Source organism: Rutidosis leptorrhynchoides, chromosome 9 (assembly GCF_046630445.1).
Source record: "Rutidosis leptorrhynchoides isolate AG116_Rl617_1_P2 chromosome 9, CSIRO_AGI_Rlap_v1, whole genome shotgun sequence".
NCBI classification, from domain to species: Eukaryota; Viridiplantae; Streptophyta; class Magnoliopsida; order Asterales; family Asteraceae; genus Rutidosis; species Rutidosis leptorrhynchoides.
In genome coordinates, this window is record NC_092341.1 from 358,650,362 (window position 1) to 358,670,945 (window position 20,584).

The 20,584-nt window shown below is 31.7% G+C and overlaps 1 long non-coding RNA gene across 1 annotated transcript; it reads right to left on the reverse strand.

Moving 5' to 3' along the window:
- Positions 1-1,186: 1,186 nt before the first annotated feature.
- On the reverse strand, positions 1,187-1,715 carry LOC139869419 (uncharacterized). Its single transcript, XR_011766055.1, has 3 exons — positions 1,652-1,715; positions 1,530-1,567; positions 1,187-1,354 (listed from the first exon to the last, which is right to left on the reverse strand). It is a non-coding gene; the product is annotated as an uncharacterized lncRNA (long non-coding RNA).
- Positions 1,716-20,584: the final 18,869 nt, after the last annotated feature.

Here is a 20,584-nt window from a genome sequence, read left to right on the forward strand (position 1 = left end):
ATTGAAAATGTATACATCGTAGAAAAAATACAAAAGTTAATCACCTTGTGCACCTTGTGCATATCTTGAAGGAGTGATTCTTGGCACTCGTGGCATTGTGTTCGTAGCCTCCCAAAAAGCTTCTCTAACTAAAATGCTATATTTGAAACGGATTACAACCAAAGTACATCAGAAGAAAAAAAACATGTGCTTCGGTTAATTCCGTTAGCGAGCTAACTAGCATTTGACAACTAAAATAAGTTGATAACACAAGTTGCACCCTGTTGCCTACAATTTTGCAATAAAATTTAACTTCCCTTCCCATGTAGTGTAAACAAAGTGTTTGATCTTTATTAGTGCAAACAAAGAAAACACTAGAGTGTAAGCAAACGTCTCTTTTCCCGTTAAGATTTTAACAATTCATAGACTCTTAGAGCCTAAATTAAATTCCTGGCAGGATTTAAAACCCATGGAAATTTGATTTTACCATTTTCATGGCGCCAATTATTATTTTTATTTTAGTTTTTTTATTTTAAAAAAAAAAAAAAAAACTTTTTCCTACTTAAAGGCCGGAGGTCCTCTCGGAAGCAATCTCTTTATTCGTCGAATAAAGAGAGGGATGACTTTCTCTACTCTTGAGAGTGTTTCACTCTGGGTGGAGAAATGACTTGTCTTTATTCTCGGATAGGGGAAGGATTGTCTACATATCACCTCCCCCATACACCACTCATGTGGTATTGGGTTTTGTTGTTGTTGTTGTTGTTGTTGTATAGACGTTGGATAATAGAAGTAATGGAATTACAAAAAGAAATATTATATTTTGAGCACAGTTGAACTGGCGTTAGAAAACACAGGTTCGTTTACCCATAGATGAAAGAGGAATATAAATCTACTGATAACCTCATTAGAACTTTGAGGCAAACACAACTTAATTGCTTCTTAGCAAACCTCGTAATCCCTCCAGTTGATGGTGTAAAGATGGAAATAGCACTAGTGTGGTCTCTCCATGAAGATCTCTACTAGCATTCTTCAAGATGGTTTCAAATATCCTCAACAATGGCTGCAACGGGTCAAGTCTTTAGCACCAACGAACTCAAATTTAAGCATAAATGACAAGTGCGCTTAACGAACCTTGCTTATTTGATTTTCAGGGTAGTATTAAGGATCTATTGGTATATTATTCGTCAACACAAAGATCGGATCCTATGACATCTCGTACGCCTAATTTTCATAAGTTAATCTAAATTAAAAATGGTACACAACAAGGTAGAAGATTTAAAGTATAACAACCTCTTCTAGTTTACCTTTGCACCTTTAGCACCTTTGATAATCACATATGGTCCTCGATCACCAACATGCGGAGCAGTAGCTGCAGCTGCATCTTGTTATAGATAGAACATGAACATAATTGGATCATGGTTGATGTTACATTTGCTAAATGGATAGTAACCAATTATTGTAAATAACATCAAGTATTCTACATGTACACATTAAATATTAATTATTATGCACAATAAGAAAAAAATAAAAGTCTGCAAGATCATCCTAACCTTTCGCATTCGCTTTGCAAGTTCATTATGAGCGGTTCCTGTTTTTGGTAACTGGATAAGTTAAGGCAGATGAACTAACGGAATAAAGGAGTATTATGAAATAGCCTAATCTTTTTTCTTACCTTGGTAATGACCAGAAGAGATAAATCGATGTGATTCATAAGTAGATCTGAAATGGTATTTTTGACACACTGAACAGCTCCCGGTATGTCTCGGCCTATTAGTATTTTGTAAAGTCACTCATTTACCAGGTTTTTAACTAACAGAAAGTTATCCCCTGTTTCAATACCATACTCAATGGGTCAGAACATACATGATGCAGGAATTATTAGTGGGCTTGCTAGAATTGGGCTCCCTCAGTATTTTGGGGAAACTGCTATTGGGCCAACTGATGGGCCTGTTTTTGAAGTTGGCCTGTTAAACAGAAATGTGAAGGGCAAGGCGGTAGAGTTGGAGTTGGTTTATAATTAGTTTGTTTCTCAAATAAGGATGATTATCCATTAGTTATTTTAATCCAATAAGGACTTGTCCAACTAGATTAGTATTTAAGCTGCACGTTTATTTGTTTCTCTTCAGTTTTTTGTTTACGAATATTGAGCTAATAAAGTTGTTCAAAAGCCGACTGCTTTTGCTTATTCTGTGTGTACATGTTTATAAATTACTTTCAAGCTGCAAGTTTTGTTTGGTTGTTTAATATTAGCATTAATACCCGTTCCCTTACATTTTGAAACAAGCTGTTCACATAACATAGTGGGAAAAAGTGAAGATCCGTTTTAATGGACAACTCAAATAGATTCTTTTTCTTACCTTTTGTATCCATCTTGTCAAATTTGTTCGGATTAGTCCAATAGAGACCAGTGTACAGGGGTGAAAATTAGAAGCGGCAGAGGGGGCCGCCGCCCCTAGTGGATTTTCAATTTTTAGTACAAAAATTTTGGGTTTATTGATTATGCCCCCAGTGAAATTTTTTTTTTTGCCCCAAACTCTCCATATTTTGTCCCAAAACCTCCACATTTTGCTCCAAAACCTCCATATTTTGCCCCAAGACCTTCACATTTTGCCCAAAAACTCCCAAATTTTGCCCAAAAACCTTCATATTATGACCCAAAAAAAAATTGCTACGTTTTAAAAAAAAATTTCGCCCCCGGTGAAAATTTTCCTGCTTCCGCCACTGCCAGTGTATCTCTTTTTTCCAGTAGATACGAGAGATATACCTTTTCAAACAAAATAAGATCATGAAAGCTCCATGGCTTCATCAACAGTGGACACGCCTAATTGCACCATAACTGAATCTGTATCGCCATAAATGACCTGACATTTCAAATAATCAATTGATCGGCAAGGCGCATATATAACTTTTCCTGTAGGGATCACCTTTCGTGTAGGCTTAAATCAACAATCATTCAAGAGGCCAAATAAATGATAAGGAAAGTACAATACCTCAGCGTTATGTTCACATCCCCGAGCTTTGTGAACTTATCTTCGACATGTCTTTTTGTATGTTCAATCATCTGTCGACCTACACAAACCAGGTAAATTTTTGTAAACAGGGTTGAAGAACAATCGGTGGTGAAACGATTACATTGTATGAACTCAATAATCATAAAAGAATAAAATGGTATAAACAGAACATATATGAAATTCTGTCGTCGGGGTTTGTCGACAACTCAAGCTTGTCAATTACTTATAAATTATAAAACCCAAGAAATTTCGTATTACGCAAACAGTAATTAAAATTTGAAACGTTACCGATACTGATTGGATGAGACTGGTACCATGAGGGCACAACCGGCCTTCCATATCATGGAGAATTAGTTCGTTAGGGTTTGTTCAGTGAATACATCTTCGTCCATATCATCGTCTTTCCATCGTTGCAGTGTGGTGATGCTTAGGTGTTTTGTAGAGATGCCGGTGGCTATGAGGACGTACTAATTCTCTGTAATATGAAGGTGCCGGCGGTGAAAGGAATGAAGTTGCGGCCAATTTTGTAGGGGAGGAGATACTCTCTTTTTTATAGATCACTAAATTGCCATTTTCCAGAAACATCCTTCAATCCTTCAATGAATACTAAAGATGTATTGGGATGTATTGGGATGATTTGGTGCTTCTGTTAGTACCCTGACCCGAATCATCAGGACGATCCTGATGTACAAACTGACAATATTGTTCTAACCTCCTTTTAACTTTTCTAAAGATCTTTGAAATACTTGTAAAGTGGCGACTAAACTTATACATCATTATAAAAATATAATGAACAAATAACTAATACTCCTATAACAATCAAAATTATTTTAACAGCATGTAAAATTACGAATTTGAACAATCTCTACAGTAAAAAGGGCTTCTTCCTTTTGATATATAGAGTTAAAAAAGTAAGATTTTTTTGAAAGATATGATTGTTCTTCTGTTCGTTTTCAGCTTATTCGGTGTAAATGTGTAACTGATATGGTGTATTCGATTTTGAATATCTTTTGCAAAATCAAAAACTGAAACGAAAATCGAATTCAAAATTAAAACCGAACCGAAACCTAAAACCGAGTTCGGTTTGGTTTCACTTAAAACCGAAATTCAAGAAAAAAATCTGAATAATGGTATTTTTATTCTTGAGTTACTGATGTCTTAATTATTTACGACCTAAAACAATGATATATTGTCAAATTATCAAGAATTCGCTGATTTGTTAATATCTACACCTTAAGTGTAACGTTTAACGACTCCGCCATTAAGAAGAAGAACATAACATTTTCAGTAAAAGAATTATAATGTTTGCTTACGAAATCATCATTTTGTATGAACTGATTTTATATGATTAGATCTCAATCTATAATAACATTAACGCATTTTAAGTAACTAGAGGGGGTGAATAGTTACTTAATACGATTTTTAAAACTTTTTCGATGATCAATAGAATTTGAACAATACTTGATCACGTTAGTCAACTCAAACCAATGTGTGGTGCGTTTATGTTTGTAATAATACGGAATGTAAAGTAAGGAACATAAACACAATGATTTATAGTGGTTCGGGTGGATGCAGTGTTGTAAATCTCCCGAGATCTCCCCGAGATCTCCCCCGAGATCTCGTTTTTAGAAGGCAACCGAGACGAGATATTCATCTCCCGAGATTTCTCGGTCAACGGGGTCAAACTTAGTCAAAACCACGAATTCTCAGATTTTCTTGCTAATTTGTAAGATTTTCTTGTAAAATTCTTAATTTCTAAGATTTTCTCGCTCATTTCTCGGATATTGTTGTAAAATCTCGTAAAAATGTATATAAATATACATATATTTATGTTTTTATGTATTTTTTTAGTAAAAAAACTACAAAATCAACGTAAGTCAACGTCCGAGATCTCCCCGAGATTATTCCGAGATGCAGAGATCTCCCTAAAAAAGTCCAAACGAGATCTCCCCGAGATCCGAGTTCTCCAACCTTGGGTGGATGTTAACTAATCCACCTTAATCCACTCCCCGATTCACTAATTGGGTGCTTCACTAAACACCTTTCTTCAAATCCGGTGGAGATCCGGTTTACAAGCCTTGTACTTCTCCTTAGACAACAAACCTAATCCTTCTATCCCTTTGAAGGATTATCTTCAACTTAAATCAATTTGTCTTCACCTTGGACAAGTATTAATCCCCAATGAGATTAATCAACTCCCTAGTTCCCTTTAAGGAAGATGATAGATAAGCTAGCATATGCTTCTAATTACAAAGTACAAAGACTCACCCTTTTCAGTGATGACAATCCTAAGACAATTCTAAGGATTAATACAACACTATGTAAACTCACAAAGATAAGAATTTGAAAGTAAGTTTACAAAGACTCCTTTTATAATATATGAGATATAAAACTTCTCTTGCTAATCACAAACATATGTATGAGTGTTATGTCCTTGTGATTCTCTGATGATTTTGAGTTGTAGCATGCAAGAGGTCAAAGTCTTCAAAGTTCTCAAAGTCTTGCTATTTATATGGAGAGATAAATAAATCAGCCAGTTATGCGGCTTGGGCCACGGTCGACCGTGGGTCGACCGCACGCGGTCCAGTCTAAAAAACTTATCCGTTGTATAGCCGTTTGAATCAGTTTTAGACATCACTCTTTGGACACTTTACTTCATTTAACACCTGCAAAAGATACCCAACATTCTATACAAGTACTAAGGGCGTGTTTGGATGAAAGTAGCTAGAGCTGGAGCTGGAGCTTATGAGATAGAGCTGGAGCTGGAGCTTATTTTTAAGCTAGTAGCTGGAGCTTATTATTTTTTATAAGTGTTTGGTAAACTAGCTGGAGCTTATTTTCTAGTTCATAAGCTCTACTTTTTTTCATAAGCTACTAAGGGTGTGTTTGGATGAAACTAGCTGGAGCTGGAGCTTATTGCTGGAGCTGGAGCTTATGGACTAGAGCTGGAGCTGGAGCTTATTTTTTAAGTTGGTAGCTGGAGCTTATTATTTTTTATAAGTGTTTGGTAAACTAGCTGGAGCTTATTTTCTAGTTCATAAGCTCTACATTTTTTCATAAGCTACTAGAAGTAGCTTATTTTTCTAGAGCTTATGATTTTCATAAGCTCTACTTTTTATGTCTACCAAACAAAGCTTATTACTTAGAGCTTATTAAAATCATAAGCTCAAGCTCCTATAAGCTCCTATAAGCTCTCATAAGCTCCCATAAGCTTCTCTACCAAACACACCCTAAAAGTAGCTTATTTTTCAGAGCTTATGATTTTCATAAGCTCTACTTTTTTCTCTACCAAACGAAGCTTATGACTTAGAGCTTATTAAAATCATAAGCTCAAGCTCCTATAAGCTCCCATAAGCTCCAACAAGCTCGTCACCCAAACACACCCTAAATGCAATAAATGTCTATTTACCTTGGATGTATTGCCTTGATAGTAACTTATCATGCTCAAAGTGGAAAGTCTAACATTCTTGGATGTAAGTCATGATAATCATTTGAGTCAATCTCAGTTTTTTTCATAATCCTTTATTTGTAATTAACACATTTGCTAAATCTCTATTGGTTGGTTAACATGTCATTGATGACACAAACCCACTTTAATCACAAAGTATGCTATTATTCAAATTTGAACTTGTTTGTAATTAATTAAGTGTGTTAATGATGTCTTGACAAATTAAGGAAGTAATAACAATTAAGCATGTTGCAAGACATCAAGTTAATCAAGTTTATACTTATTCCTAAACTCAATTTTAGACGTAAGCAAACCTATGTGTGTTAGTGTTTTGTTGTCTTTTAAGTTTACTAGATTATGACATTCTAAGTATTATCCAAGTAACACAAGCATATATTAAAGTAGTCCAAATACTAGTTCCAACTTGTAACAAATAGCAAGACAAGGTTGATACATATACATATTAACTAACTACTTACCATTTAGCATTTAACACATAGTCAATTAATACACATGTACTAATAGCAAGTAGTCAAGTAATATTCATGTAATGACTATCAAGAGATCACTAAGTAATCTTAGAATTAAGCATATAGTGATAACATAACATTAAACTAAGGCTATGTAAGTTTTACTTGCAAAGTGGCATTTGCAAGATTAATGTATAAGTATACATTAATGTCCAACACATGTACAGGTAAAGAGCAACTCTTGGTTGGGACTTGATGACCATCCTAAGAATGTCTAGATACATTTTAGATGTACATGTTTTCCTATAACTGTTATCCTTAATCAAGACTTAATCGTCATTAAGGTGTCATTAAGTGTGATTAACCAAGATTAGTGTTCTAGTGATCAAAACTCCTTTGGAAATGAAGGAGGCAACTATCCTAAGCATGTTTGAACATGTTTCGTAAATTATAGATGCCCCGAAGTGGTCAAACATTTTCGATCAAAATCTGGACAGTGGGATTTTGCAGTCGATCCACGGTCAGTCGTTGAGTCGACCGTGCAACCCTGATTTTGTAAATCTGGGTGCAAGTCTCCACGGTCTAACCTGCAGTCGACCGTGGGTCTAACCGTGTTCCTAATTTTTCATTTTAAGCTTTCTTTGGTTTTGGTCGTTTGCTAGAGCAAGTGTGAATTACTGAACTTGTTTATTTATGTCAAGATGTCTACCATCACCTTTAGTTATGTGCATATGTCATCATCAAAACACTTACTGTTATGGGTTAAGATTAGTATAGTCATTAAGCATAATCCCATGTTAACCCACATTCTCCCCCAACACGCATAAATATAAAAATTAAATATTAAAATTTTGAATTCGGTTTTTAGTTTAACCGAATACAAATTTTTCAAAACCTAACAGAAAATCGAATTACGAATTCGGTTTCGGTTCGCATCGATCTGAATATCATTTTTTAAATTCGGTTTGATTTTTTCCAATTTAGTTTCGGTTTAGTTTACGATTTAATCGATTTTAAATCGAATACCTAAAACATGTTATTAAATTGTTTCGTTTAAACAAACTCGTGATTTCACGGGTCATTTCACTAGTTTAATATAATTATTCAAAGTAGCTGAGTATGTTATGAAATGCCCCGTTCATATTGATTATAAACGATTCATAATAGTTGATTACATCGCGAGGTACTTGACCTCTATATGATACATTTTTACAAACATTGCATTCGTTTTTAAAAGGCAAACTTTCATTTCAATGAAAGTTAACGGCATGCATACCATTTCATAATACATCCAACTATAATTGACTTAATAATAATCTTGATGAACTCAACGACTCGAATGCAACGTCTTTTGAAATATGTCATGAATGACTCCAAGTAATATCTTTAAAATGAGCAAATGCACAGCGGAAGATTTCTTTAATACCTGAGAATAAACATGCTTTAAAGTATCAACCAAAAGGTTGGTGAGTTCATTAGTTTATCATAATCGATCATTTCTATAATTTTAATAGACCACAAGATTTTTATTTCCATTTCTCATAGATATACGTCCCATACATAGAGACAAAAATCATTCATATGGATTGAACACCTGGTATTCGACCTTAACAAGATGCATATAGAATATTCCCATCATTCCGGGACAACTTCGGACATGATAAGTTCGCCATCATTCCGGGACAACTTCGGACATGATAAGTTCGCCATCATTCCGGGACAACTTCGGACATGATAAGTTCGCCATCATTCCGGGACAACTTCGGACATGATAAATTCACCATCATTCCGGGACAACTTCGGACATGATAAATTCGCCATCATTCCGGGACAACTTCGGACATGATAAATTCGCCATCATTCCGGGACAACATCGGACATGATAAAAAGGGCATATTCGATTTTGATAATTCAACCATATAATGTAGTTTCGATTACTTGTGTCTATTTCGTAAAACAGTTATAAAAGTAGCGCATGTATTCTCAGTCCCAAAAATATATATTGCAAAAGCATTTAAAAAGGGAGCAAATGAAACTCACAATACTGTATTTTGTAGTAAAAATACATATGACGATATTGAACAATGCAGGGTTGGCCTCGGATTCACGAACGTATATCATTTGTATATTTATTAATACACATAATCGTAATCGAACTTATATATATATATATACTATTATTATTAGTGATAAAATCTTTGTATTAATAACTTATATATATATTTTATTAATTAAATGTATTCATTTTAAATGAAAATATTAACATAGTTAAGTTAAATATACTTTTATATGATTATTATTTGTTTGTTGAAATTAGTAATTGTAATTGTACTAAGATAATATTTGTAATGGTAAAAATGACAATATTGATAATACTTAATATTGTTGATAAAAATAATAATATTAATAATTCTATTAGTGATAATAATAATGATAATAATAATAATAATAATAATAATAATAATAATAATAATAATTGTAGCAATATTAATTTTTTTACCGTTACATATAGTTTTAAATAATGATTTTAATAATAATAACACTTATTATAATATCGATATTATTACTTATGATGATAATAATAATAATGATTCTGGTACTTATAATGATAATTATAATGCTAATAATAATTATAATACTAGTAATAATAATAATAATAATAATGATAATAATACTATCAAATATAAATTGATATAAGTATAGATTTTTAATGAAAATAATAATAAATTGTAGTATGATAGTAATAATATTGCTTAACCTAGCATTAATCATATTAGTAATCATAATTGTAATTTTAACTATTAGTATTAAATGATAACTAATATTTTACTAGTAATAATAATAGTAATAACTATAATATTAATCACAATAATAATTTCTAATAGCAATAATAATAACAATAATAGTAGTAATAATAATAATAATAATAATAATAATAATAATAATAATAATAATAATAATAATAATAATAATAATAATAGAAATAAAGAAAAATAAAAGTGTATATACCCTTAGAAAGTTTTCTAAAAGAATTGCACCAAACCGGGCTCGAACCCACGACCTCCCGTTCACCCGAAGCATCCCTTAACCATTCGTCCAGTGTTGTTTTTCTGATTAAACTCCTTGACCAAATTCATTTAACCCGTATTTTATTAATCCATTCTTCTTCCTCTCAAATCAGTCGACCCAGGAAACGAACCAAATTAATAACTAAGTAATTATTAAATTTCTAGAATAAGCTGTACAGCTTGAATATAAACGCGTAATAGATTAACTAAAACACAACAAAGTTTAAAAAAAATTAAAATAAAACAAGCTGTACAGCTTGAATATAAATGCGTAATAACTTGAAATCAAACTTGGATTTTTAAAATGTTTTAGACCTCGATTATAACATGAAAAACATTTGAAATTACTCCTAGAATCTTTCTGTAACCTCAATTGAATCAGAAATATCGATTTGAATTCGAATTTGATGATGAACAAAAGTTTGACTTTTTGAAATTTTAACTTTGACTCAAGAATTAGAGATCGATAGGATGATTTGGGTTTTTGAATCTTTGTAGAAAGTTTAAACGAATGATTCCTAACAATTTTGTATTAATAGATTTTGAAATTTGATTCGCAATCCGATTTTGGCAAAAAAGTTGAAAAACAGAGAAGAATGGCTTCAGTTTAATCAATTTCTGTTTTAATTTTTCTAAATAAAAACACATAGCAGTATAATGTAATTGTAAGTGATGATAGAATATCTAATGTCTTACATGATTACCGAAATTGATTAATTTATAACAATGTGGTCGACAAATGGAATCGCCCAGTACAGTAAAAAAATAAATAAATAAAAAGATGGGATTGCTAACAGAATTCTTGGATATGGGATGTAGCTTGAAGTTGACAGGTTTGATAGCAGGCCAGAAACAAAATATTCGATGGTGATGGAAGCAGATAGCGTATTATATATCTGTATTTATATTTTGTATAAGTTAATATTAATAGCAATTAAATTTATTAGTAATAATAATTGTATATAACCTTATATTTTATATATATTTCAGGTATCTGTATATCTATTTTATATATAAATTTATAACTGAATTTTATATATATAAGTATTTATATATATCTGATTTTTTTATGTCTGTTAATATATTTGTGTATATATATATATAATTTATAATTAATAATTATATTAGTATTATTATTATTAATAATACTATTACTAATATTACCTATAATAATATTATTGATAAAAGACTAGTAATAATAAATATTATGATAAATGATAATTGTAATAATTTAATTAATACCAATGATAATAATAATCTTTTTAATGATACTAACAATATTACTATTTATAATAATATTAATATTAATATAACAACTTATACATATCAGATAATAATATTACTAAAGCAATATTAATAGCAATAATAATAATGAAAGTAATGTTAATAATATTAATATATCAATTATATTCAACCTTGTAATTTAATGTAATTTCATTTATCATTTATGTAATATTATATTATATGATGACATTTAATGAATAGTTAATATATATTTTATATATATTTAACAGAAATAATAGATTTATAATAACATATACATAGTTATATATATTAACAATACTTAATTATTATAATTGTTATATTACATTTTAAATTTCAATTATTTAAAGTATACTTTATTAAATCAAAATATTATATATTCTTATATTTATATTTATATAATATATACATATTTAGTTACAATTAATGTTCGTAAATCGTCGGGAATGGTCGAAGGTCAAATGTATCTATGAAATAGTTCAAGAATTTAGAGACTCAATATTACAGACTTTGCTTACTGTGTCGGAATCATATAAAGATCAAGTTTAAATTTGGTCAGAAATTTCCGGATCGTCACATGTTAAGTGGTGAAGAGTTTGAATGAAAAGGAAAAGAAAAAAGGTGCAAAGAACCTCGCAGATCGCGATCACGATGTGTGTTTAGTTTGTGAGCAAGAAGGCTAGTACGCGTGAAACCGGGTCATGAAATATTTGTGTTAAACTTCGCAGAATGTGGTGAAGAGCTTGGACAACTAGTTTTGTGATTTTGTTTCCTTGTTTGTATACTCCTATATATTGTAACCCTAGCCTCTTGTTTATGGTCTGGAAGAAAATTATAGCAAACAATCTCTGTTTTGTGCATGTGTACTAAACACTTCTCAATGTTGAAGTTGAGATATAACCACGTTAAATCTTTGTGGCGTTTATAGTATTATTAATCGTTATGCTTGTGTTATCCGTTTGTTATTATGTTGGGTTTTAAATTCTTAACAAAGCATGGTTGTTGATATTGGCTTGCTTAGATGCTACAATAAGGAAATAACATTCATGACATTAAGTAACAAGTGATGGTTTGGGAAAACTTGAGAACATGTTATAGTTTTTTTTTTTTTTTTTTTTTTTTTTTTTTTTTTTGCAAAATAACGAAGACTTGTATAAAAAACGGATAACGTTTTCGAAAAGAAAACGAAATCAACAAGAGTTACAAAAGAGAATCCGGTGAGGTTCGTACCTAGAAAACGGCTATCAAACAGAATATCTATACGACCGAGCCTCACCTAACCTAAATCGAAACATAAAACCATTATATTAAGCTAACACCAAACAAACGATCCATGAAACCAAAGTGTGCTACGGAAAAACATGAAACCGAATGAAACGAAATCAGATATCCATAATGAATACGCCGAATTCCTCCATTTCAGCGCCTTGAACCATTTTTTTTCCTACGATTTTGTTTATACGAAAATTTAACCGGAGCACGGGGAATCTGTAGCGACCCGACAAAATCGTCATTGACGGCGCCGTCTACTTAGGTCCCGTTACGTGGTCATAAGTCTTTAATACAATGTTTGACCAAAAGTATGTCGCATTCATTTCAAAAGTAAAGATGTTCCAAGGTTTACAAAGTAGTTCGACAACTAGTTACGTTACAAAGTTTAAAGTACAATTGAAACATATACGACACAATTTAAAAGTAGTCAAAAGACGCTCCACGTATGCATGTATACTCGACATCCAAGCAAGTACCAAAAGTAAAGAGCGGAAGCACGTATCACAAAACGTTCAAGGACCTGAGAAAAACATAGAAATCTATCAACGAAAATGTTGGTGAAATCATAGGTTTAAGTAAGTAAGTACAAGTGAACCAAAAGATTTGTAACATTGATATAATAGTAATACATTCCAAAAGTTAATATTCAGGAGCACCCAATTATCAATGCTTAACATTCCTTCCATAGAACCCCATCACAATAGTGTTAGAACATACACTGTTTCTCGAAAATATATTTCATCGTAAACGGTAGCGAACCTTCTGAATGAGGGTTTGTCAAACCCATATGGATCCATACAACATAAGTTCTCGCTTACACCCGGCAAGTATAGCTAATGATAATCGAACTGAGGATTTTGTTCTAAACTCGTATGTAGAATGTTTGTTTTCCTGTGCATGTGTTCACTTAGTAAAAAGAAATGTTTATGTTTTCTCATCCCAATTGTAAGTTCAAAAGAGTAAAAGTGGGACTATGATCTCACCTTGAGTGCACGTATGTAAAAGTACTTCAACAAGTAAACGTGTGCAAGAACGAATCCTAGTCTTGACCTAAACAAATAGGTTTGTATCAATATCGGTAAACACGGTCGGTCAAAGTGTTCAATTAGTTCTTCGGGCATGCATTTCTATAATGGCCAGTTTGGCCACATTCGTAACAAGTGACCGTCTTTGGTGCATTCGGCCCCTTTTGAGCGATGGGGTGACACTTTTACATTCGTTGGCCTTATGACCAACTCCTTGGCACCGATGGCAAATTAGCTTGCCACATTCACCAAAGTGGTGCTTGTTGCATTTTTTGCAAAGAGGTAGGTTTCCGGCATAACCCTTCTTGCCGTCGGAGGTGAAAGGCTTCTTGGCAAAGTTATTGTTGCTTGATTGGGGGGCTTCCCATTTTCTTTTGTTGTTACCCGACTTATCCTAGGCTTTAGGTGCCGGCACTACGATTTTGTCCACCGTTTCTATCAACTTGCGGGCCATGTTCAAAGCTTCTTGATGATTAGTGGGTTTGGATGACATTGCCCCGTGTTTGATGCTCTTTGGAAGACCATCCATGTAAAGTTCAACCCTTAAAGATTCGGGGTTCACAAGGTTTGGGCACATCAAGACTAGTTCGAAAAATTGTTGATTATAAGCCTTGAGATCGTTTCCGACCGCTTTCAAATTTCTTAGCTCTTATTCGAGCCTTCGGGTTTCTTCACGAGGGAAATATTCGACGATCATCTTTTCCCTTAAGTCGGTCCAAGAGAGGGCGTAAACTTCATCGGTACCCACCGATTGTACATAGGTTTTCCACCATGTGAGGGCGACACCGGCGAAAGTGTGAGTGGAGTATTTGACCTTATCTTGGTCGCGACAACTGCTTATACTAAAAACGGCCTCCGTTTGTTCGAACCATCGAGTGAGAGTAACCGGTCCCCCGGTCCCATCAAAAGTATGAGGTTTGCACCCCATGAAGGCTTTGTAGGAGCACCCTTCGCTTGAGTTACCGGCCCCTTGATTGTTGTTGTTGTGGTTGTTGTTATTGTTGTTGTTGGAGGAGTGACCGGTCATGGCCGCATCCATGGCGGTGGCTATCATCCGTTGAAGAGCTTGTTCGGGAGTCTCATGGCGTGGCACACGGTGAGGAGGCATTGTTCCTTCAAAACACAAGAATACCGTTGATTAGTATTTTCAATAATACTAATCATGATATGGAATAAGGATAGAGAGAAAAATTTTCCTTGACACGCCTTAAATTCTTTATGTTATAATGTCAAAACGCTCAAATGAGTCACCGTAATATAATCCCGGAAATTATATTACCCTAATTCATATGTGCATTCGACATTATTTCACTAAGTCAAGGTGGCGCGTCAATCAAATTAAACATCGTGAGATTAAGATGAAATAAGAGTAGATATGAGTAGTAACGTTCGAGTATAAATGCACAAGTAGTCAAGTAATTCCTACTTCAAGTCTATATGCCGGTTGTAGTCTAGATTCACTAATGTACCCTATGACTCGGGGTTGACACCAATGAACTCTAAATCCTTACAACCAATGCTCTGATACCATCTGTAGCGACCCGACAAAATCGTCATTGACGGCGCCGTCTACTTAGGTCCCGTTACGTGGTCATAAGTCTTTAAAACAACGTTTAACCAAAAGTATGTCGCATTCATTTTAAAAGTAAAGATGTTCCAAGGTTTACAAAGTAGTTCGATAACTAGTTACGTTACAAAGTTTAAAGTACAATTGAAACATATGCGACATAATTTAAAAGTAGTCAAAAGACGCTCCACGTATGCATGTATACTCGACATCCAAGCAAGTACCAAAAGTAAAGAGCGGAAGCACGTATCACAAAACGTTCAAGGACCTGAGAAAAACATAGAAATCTATCAACGAAAACGTTGGTGAAATCATAGGTTTAAGTAAGTAAGTACAAGTGAACCACAAGATTTGTAACATTGATATAATAGTAATACATTCCAAAAGTTAATATTCACGAGCACCCAATTATCAATGCTTAACATTCCTTCCATAGAACCCCATCACAATAGTGTTAGAACATACACTGTTTCTCGAAAATATATTTCATTCGTAAACGGTAGCGAACCGTCTGAATGAGGGTTTGTCAAACCCATATGGATCCATACAACATAAGTTCTCGCTTACACCTGGCAAGTGTAACTAATGATAATCGAATTGAGGATTTTGTTCTAAACTCGTATGTAGAATGTTTGTTTTCCTGTACTTGTGTTCATTTAGTAAAAAGAAATGTTTATGTTTTCTCATCCCAATTATAAGTTCAAAAGAGTAAAAGTGGGACTATGATCTCACCTTGAGTGTACGTATGTAAAAGTACTTCAACAAGTAAACGTATGCAAGAACGAATGCTAGTCTTGACCTAAACAAATAGGTTTGTATCAATATCGGTAAACACGGTCGGTCAAAGTGTTCAATTAGTCCTATGGCTCGTTAAGACTCGATTATAATAGCATGTGAATCAAATTGTCATGTTTCATGCAAGGTATAAGTATAAAAGCATGTTAGAATGATTGCATAAGTATTTGGTTAAGTTTGATTAAAAGTCAACTTTGGTCGGGTCAAAGTCAACGAAAAAGTCAACACATTCGGGTCGGGTCCCGACTATTTTTTTGAGGTTTTTAATCATATATGAGCATGTTAGAACAAGTTACATGTGAATCGGAGGTCCATAGCATGGCAAACATTTTTCGTAAAATGACCAAACTAAACAGAATCTGGTAGTGCATCTGGACGGCGTCCAGATTTGCTAGACGGCGTCCAGCATTGAAGGCCTGGACGGCGTCCAATAATCTGGATGGCGTCCAGATCTGTATCCAGACCCTATTTTGCTGAAACAAAGAAATGCACGAACCCAAACTCAAACAATCCCAATTTATGACCCGCAAACAATCAAAACATGTATCTTATATCATCGGGAAGGTATTTTGATGAGGAAAAAAATTAAGCACATTTCATCAATCAATCTACCACTTATAACAACCAAAACTGCATTTAATGTTCATCATTTATCACACTCAATATCATAAATGCATATTGATGATTCGGGAAATTAAATGCACACATGTGATACGCCGTTTCGTAGGTAATCAAGCATACAATCCAACTAACACTTACCAACAATAATTCATGGCATTTAATGCATCAAATGTTCACATTTAGTTCTATCAAACCCTGACCAATATCACCAAAATCAATAATCAAGTTTATGAAGTTTTCTAACACAACCTACACATCAAATTGAGGCTAGTGATACTAGTAACACAATTAAAACATGAACTTTTAACATCTAACAACTTTCAAGCAACCAAATCACCAAATCAAACACACCAAAATTCAAGTTCATGCTAGTTGCTTAAAATAACGTGATCGAGCATACAAATCATATATTCATGTTAGACTTGAGCCATAGACACTAATTAACACTTCTATAAGTTAAAAACATCAAGAACACAAAATCTAGTGATTTTAGAAAGTTACCCAAATGTAATGAAATCGGTATGGAATCGAAGAGGAAGTTGCAAGGATTCCAAATATGTAATTTGTTTGGATTGAAGTGTGAAGACCCTTCCTAATCCATCCGGACGAAGTCCATATCGATTATAAACGATTCACAACAGTTGATTACATCGCGAGGTACTTGACCTCTATATGATACATTTTACAAACATTGCATTCGTTTTTGAAAAGACAAACTTTCATTACATCGAAAGTTGACAGGCATGCATACCATTTCATAATATATCCAACTATAATTGACTTGATAATAATCTTGATGAACTCGACGACTCGAATGCAACGTCTTTTGAAATATGCCATGAATGACTCCAAGTAATATCTATAAAATGAGCAAATACACAGCGGAAGATTTCTTTCGTACCTGAGAATAAACATGCTTTAAAGTGTCAACCAAAAGGTTGGTGAGTTCATTAGTTTAACTTAAACAATCGTTTCCATCATTTTAATAGACCACAAGATTTCAGATTTCCATTTCTCATAAACATACGTCCCATGCATAGAGACAAAAATATCATTCATATGGATTGAACACCTGGTAACCGACATTAACAATATGCATATATAAGAATATCCCCATCATTCCGGGATCCTCCTTCGGACATGATATAAATTTCGAAGTACTAAAACATCCGGTACTTTGGATGGGGCTTGTTGGGCCCGATAGATCTATCTTTAGGATTCGCGTCAATTAGGGTGTCTGTTCCCTAATTCTTAGATTACCAGACTTAATAAAAAGGGGCATATTCGACTTCGATAATCCAACCATAGAATGTAGTTTCACGTACTTGTGTCAATTTCGTAAAACAGTTATAAAAGTTGCGCATGTATTCTCAGCCCAAAAATATAAAGGGTAAAAAGGCAAATGAAACTCACGATACTGTATTTTGTAGTAAAAATACATATGACGTCATTGAACAATGCAGGGTTGGCCTCGGATTCACGAACCTATATCAATTGTGTATATATTAATACGTATAATGTAAGTTACAAAATTTCATTTATTAATATGTATTATTTATATATTATAGTTTTGTAGAATTTATTCTAACCTTTATTTTAAAACGTATACTTATATTATATTTTAAGTTATATTTTATATATATATATATCGATTTTATGTATATATCTATAATGATTTACGTTTATATAAATAGTGACATTAATATATTTATATACATATATTTGTGGTTAGTATTGTATTTATGAAATTTTATTAGTTTGTTATGTGAATTATTAATACAATCCTAGTATATACCATAAGTATATATATAGTGTACAAAAGATTTATTTGTTAAAATAATAATTTAGATAATAATGATTTACTAATAATAATAATAATTTTATTAATAATGATAATACTAATAGCAAAAAAAATGAAAATGATAACTGTTAATGATACTAATAATAATAACTCTAAAATAATATTAATACTAATACCATACTTATGTTAATAATAAGGGTTCTAATATTTATAAAATGATAAATGATAATCATAATAATACTAGTAAATATTAATGATGATACTGATAAATATGATATTATTAATTGTAAATGTACTGATGATACTATTATTTATAAACCGGTACAAATTCTAATATTGATGATAATAATATATTTTTATTTCCTTCATAATAATAATAATGATAATCATAATCATAATCCTAATGATGATAAAATACTAAAATGATAAGTTTATTACTAATAATAATATTATTAATACCTATCATAATAATAATAGTAATGTCTATAATACTTTCAAATATGATAACAAGTATGATACTAATAATAACAATAACAATAACAATCAAAACAATCACAATAATAATAATAATACTAATAATAATTAATATATAATAACAATAAAAAAATTAGAAAAGAAAACTACCTCACATGAAAAGAGTTTCAAAAAAAAAAAAAGAAACTACCGTCCTCTGGACTCGATCTCGTGACCATATGCTCACACGCAAACACTCTCGACCATCCCACCAATTCTGATTCTCTATACTAATATCGAATTTAAATTTTATATATAAACTGTTTTTCTTCTATTCCTCTTCTTCTCCACAAGTCTCATGGATTCAACAAAACATCAATAACCAAAAAAAAAATAAAAAATCGGGGTTCCCTTTAAAGCTTCAAAACATTACAGAAAAAAAAATAATTTGGGTTCTAAAAAAAAAAAAAAAAAAAAACACTAAGGCCTACTGCAGCGTCGGTTCTTGGAACAAAACAAAAAAAATTGATTTCGTAATAGATAACATTATAGATAATGTTTATAACACGAAATAGTTTTCTAAACATGTATAAAAACTACTGGAATCGTCAATTTGATCAGAAACATATACACGAACGCGAATTTGTCTCAAGAACAATTGTTGACTTTTTTTAAACTAAACTTTGACTTCAAAATTCAAGATCGATATAAAGATTTGAGAGTTGAGATTTTGCAGATAGATTCAAAGAAAGATTTCTAACCTTTCTGCATTTTTAGATTTTGAAACTTTATTCGAAATTGAATTAAGAGAAAAAAAAATTGGAGCGTGCAGAGAAGAAGAAAACAAAAATATCGCTGTGCTCTTTAATCCCATTGGATTTCCTTTTTATTTGATTTGCAATTATACATAATCATGTTGTAATAATAGAGATCGGTTGATAAAAAATGGAGAAAATGTCAACACAGGTTCACGAGTTGGGAGCAGGAAAGAAACAAAAAAAATAATAATAATAGAGATAAAGGATACAGAGGTCAAGCGTATAATATAGATCCCTACTGCTTTTTTTTTAATTAATAATAATAATATATAATAACAATACTATTAATATCTAATAATATTAATAAAATTAATAATAATGATAAATATAATATTAATGATAATAATAATTGTAAAAATGATAATAATAATAATAATAATAATAATACCATACTAATTATGATAATATTAATATTTTATCGATAATAATAATATTAGTAATAATAATCTAATTTATACATCCAATTTCATCTTTATATGATATAAAGTGATATTATGAATACAAATATTGATATTTGACGATACAAATAACATTACTACAACAACTATATTTGTATTTAAATTTAATTTATTAATATCATCTATTATTATGTAATATTTAATAATTATGTAATATGTATTGTAACATATACTGAATATTATATATTTATGCATTTTAATATAAATATATTATAATATTTATTTACATACTAATTATATTATACTTATGTATGTAATTATGAAAAATATAAATGTTTTATATATGTAAGTATTATATATATTTATTAAAACAGTACATTATTTCATCATAGATATATTATAAATTTCTACATATACATAATATAATAATTATGTATAAAATCATATATATATATAGTTATATTTATGTATATATGTATACTACCATATATATAAAATCATGTTTTAAATGTTGAGTAGATGATTAATTATGTATATTAAACAATTAACTACAAAGTATAACATTGTACATTTAATATTTTGATAACGTTGGTAA